The sequence below is a fragment of the Carassius auratus genome, chromosome 13 (assembly GCF_003368295.1).
Source record: "Carassius auratus strain Wakin chromosome 13, ASM336829v1, whole genome shotgun sequence".
NCBI classification, from domain to species: Eukaryota; Metazoa; Chordata; class Actinopteri; order Cypriniformes; family Cyprinidae; genus Carassius; species Carassius auratus.
In genome coordinates this window covers 4030688-4035279 of record NC_039255.1, presented here as the reverse complement: position 1 = coordinate 4035279, position 4592 = coordinate 4030688, and positions in this window count along the sequence as shown.

Genomic DNA, 4592 nt, shown 5'->3' with positions numbered 1-4592 from the left:
TCTCGGTCTTGTCATGGACTCGTGTGCATTTTGACTCGGTATTGACTCGGACTCGAACATATTAGGAATCGGACTTATGCCCGAGTCCACTCGAGTCCCAATCAAAATATGTCATGATTATTACTGTATGTTAATGTTTCTTTAAATTGATGTATGATAGATACATCCAATGACTGGTGATTTTCTTGTGACGTGAGACGTTAGGCCAGCGACACACTGGATGCATGGCGCAAGCGTCTCAGCTGCGTGGCGTGTCTGTTTTTAATTTGGCTCCCATGTTAACAGGTTAGAGCTTGCAGACTGCCTGCGTGAGACGCGCATCCCAGGCGCAGCTCGAGCCGCGCGGAAAATGCGTGCATGCTAGAAATAGAACCGACGCCTATTTTCACGCGAACACGCGCGTGTTGGAAGCATTTCCAGGCAAAATAAACTAGGAAAATATGTTTATATGTCACTCGTGTCATTATGTACACAAATACATATTAATTCATGACATTTTGATATTTGAAAGTCTATAGGTTGGCATAAATTCAGGTATAAATGTAGTTAAAAAAAATAAATAAATAATTATCGATTTTCAAATATTGCACCTGTCAAACATACTCTATTTTGCAAGAGCCTGGTTTTTCGGCGGCCTCTCTCTATGTCACCTATAGCAGAAGCAGCGCGCCAGCGCCGCGTCAGACACGCTTCTGGTGTGTAAAGACACAGAAAACGCGAAGCAGCCACCACGCTTCTAGCACGCAGCAGAGACGCCACGCAGCCAGTGTTTCACCGGCCTAAGTTACCCTCCTGCCATCCGCCTGTAGTGATCCCGCTTTCCAGAAAGCCACATTGCTACATTATTTCTCTCAACTGTGTTATTTTTACAAAGTAGGACAAAATGGTCACAGAAAAAAACAAATATCGTTTAATAAACTTATATAATGAATACAGACACAGACTGACTGTCTCAACACTAAACATCTCCCCCCAAAAAAATGTCTGACAGAAGGCATTGAACTTACATGGCATTTCAACCAGCTTTCTTCCCCTGGCACATACACACTTTTGCATGAAATTTTCCTGGACAGTCAGTCGGCTCTTGTGTGTATGCCGTCCGTAACTAAAAAAAACTTCGACTAGTGTGTATTTTACCGTGCATTAAAACCCACCATCCAGGGAAATTAGCATTAGATTATCCGTTGCTGTTACAGAAAGTGATGAAATGGTAACTTTTGTCAGTCCCCGCTTCCTCTGCACCAATAGAGAGAGTTTTTAGTTGGGGTGGATTGATTATGAGACCACATCGTGCTTGGTTGGGTAGCAGGATGGTCTCCTCACTTATTTAAAAAAAAAGTTATTATGCCCATCTGTAATCTTCACAACATCTAAAGTACACATAATCCAAGACATTTTCAGGATATTAGCAGTCATTAGTTAAGCTTCAGGGTTAAAAGTTATGTAAAAGCTGTTACAGTTGAACATTTACAGGTATAGTGGTACAGTAATGTTACATGTACTAGAAGTGTTATGTAGAATTACAATATAGAGTCGTACAGTAATATTATGTGTACTAGAAAGGTTATATGGATGTGTATAGTGGTACAACGATGTTATGTGAAAATTAGCACTTAATATTGACAAGTAACAATTCATAATTCTAATAAAATTACTTTACACCACATACTATGTGGCCCTTTTAACCTTTATTGTTTCCATCATACATTTTACATACTCTTGAAGATTTCTTTAGGTCTTGTCTCAGACCCAATCTCTCTGGTCTCGGTCTTGACTCGGACTCGACCCTTTCTGAACTCAGTCTTGACTCGGACTCGACCCTTTCTGAACTCGGTCTTGACTCGGACTCGACCATCTCTGGACTCGATCTGGACTCGGACTCGAATGAGCCGGTCTCGACTACAACACTGCATATAAGGAATAAGTGACCATACCCCATAAGCACCACCACACTCACTAATGCATACAGTATGTATCGACATGTAATTAAGAGCATTATAAAAGATTCAGTGTTATCAATGTCACTTTATTATAAGAAACACAAGATTTTAACAGCCAATGACATTTACAGATGGGGAGACGCAACTGATTTTCTACTGTTTAGTGTTAATCATCATCTAACTCAACCAGTCAAGAGCTACATTTAGCCTTAGATGTTCTATGAATATGGTGCCTGAAGCATAGGTTTTATTAGCTGACAATAATAATTAATAAATAAACATAGGCACAAATAGTTTTATCAAATGAAATGGTGAAATCCTCTCATAGCGCACTGACGTGCCCATGTGTAGCCTACATCATGCATCAATATAGTGAAGAGCTGAAAACACCACGCGTGCTTCAGTATGTGTGTGTGTGTGTGTGTGTTCCCAGAGACGTGTATAACAACACCTTAAGGGTTCCCATAAGCAGGATTGCAGTTCGGGAGTTCGTAGCGGGATCGCAAATCATTTGAGTCAGTTATGGGGATCGCGAATCATTTGAGTCAGTTTGGGAGTTCAAAGCGGGTTCGCGAATCATTTGAGTCAGTTATGGGGATCGCGAATCATTTGAATCAGTTCGGGAGTTCGTAGCGGGATCACGAATCATTTGAGTAAGTTATGGGGATCGCGAATCATTTGAATCAGTTCGGGAGTTCGTAGCGGGATCACGAATCATTTGAGTAAGTTATGGGGATCGCGAATCATTTGAATCAGTTCGGGAGTTCGTAGCGGGATCACGAATCATTTGAGTCAGTTATGGGGATCGCAAATCATTTGAATCAGTTCGGGAGTTCGTAGCAGGATTGCGAACCATTTGAGTCAGTTTGGGAGTTCGGAGCGGGTTCGTCAATGATCTGAATCAGTTCGAGAGTTCGGAGCGGGTTCGCGAATCATTTAAGTCAGTTCGGGAGTTCGGAGCGGGATCACGAATCACGAAAGATTCGCGCTCTGAAATTTTCAAATTGGCCATAACCTTTAATTCGTTGCTGCCAACTGGGGTGGCAGCAGGGGTGGCAAGGCTTTCTTTTCTAGATCCGCCCCTGGCAGAGGATAAGCACTTAACTTGCTTGGGATCTCGCGTTCCATGTGAGGTCCTGCACGTGTTTACACTTCTTGAGTTTATATTCAAGCTATTCTTAATAATAAGAAGAAGTGCTTCAAGAGAAAAAAAACCATCAATAAATAGCAAGAAGCAGCTGAGGGGGTGCAGGAAAGCTTGGGACTGTGTGCAAAATTCATTATTCATGCACTTGGCGGCTCTCAGGGGAAGAGTTTGAGGCTTTTGCCTCAAGTTCTGCACTCGTTCGAAACGTTTACACCCGGGTTTTCTCAGATTTGAGCACTGCTAACATGCAGCAGAGAACCTCGTCTGGCAGCACTACAGACTAAATTGGGCCCATTAATCATTTCCGAGTTTAAGAGCACTCTGTGGTTGACAATTTGCTGTCTGAGGTCTATATCCACACCAGATCATGCATTTTTACGCTTTCTGGCTTTAGTTCAGCTACCCAATTTCCCCAAAACATGATCTTAGGCACACATATTTAAATGTGTCTGATACAATCAGATGTGCACTGCTGTAAGTTAAATTAATGTTTTTATTCTGCATATTGCATTAAATTAATCGAAAAATTACAATAAAGACATATTATTTACATAATATGGCCCTTAAAAGTGGTGTAAGATCCCTCACGTACGATATGTGGCAAAAAGCATTCAACATTATTTATTTATACAGTCGTCTCCCTCTTGCTCAGCACTTTTTTTTTACGTAAAAAGAGTAATATTTTGAAATATTAAAATAACTGTTTTCTATATCAATATATATTAAAATGTCATTTATTCCTGTGATGCAAAGCTGAATTTCCAGCATCATTACTCTTAAGTCTCCAGTGTCACACAATCCTTCAGAAATCATTCTAATATGCTGATTTGGTGCTCAAGAACAATTTAATATTGTGTTGAAAACTGCTTCATATTTTTGTGGAAACTGTTTATACTACTGGAGCTCAAACTTTTAAATGTGAACATTTTCCACTAACGTTTAATACCGCCCTCCTTTATCAGCATTATTGAACCACAATTTTTTTTAACAGCAGATGATTTTGTCACATTCTTCACAGACAAAACCAGAACAATCAGTAGTCAATTCTCAGCCCAACAAACACAGGACCTCAAATCAACGACTCCCACTGCTAAAACTCCCATCTTCTCCTTCAGTCCCCTCACTGAAGAAGAAGTATCAAACCTTCTTCTCTCCAGCCATCCTACAACATGCCCTCTAGACTCTAAGCAATCTCTCCTACACTTTTACCAGCACTCACACATCTCTCCTCATAGGTATCTTCCCCACTGCATTCAAGAAGGCTCGGGTAACCCCACTGCTCAAAAAAACCTACATTAAACACTTCACGTACAGATATCTATTGTAGGTTTTCATTCCAATTATAGTGAAACGTTTTTTTCAACCAGATAATCATTGTTTCTCTCACAGAACAACAAACTGGATGCTAACCAGTCAGGTTTCAGGAGTGGCCATTTAACTGACACTGCGCTACCGTCAGTCACAGAAGCCCTGGGGATTGCAAAAGCTGATTCCAAGTCAGTCAT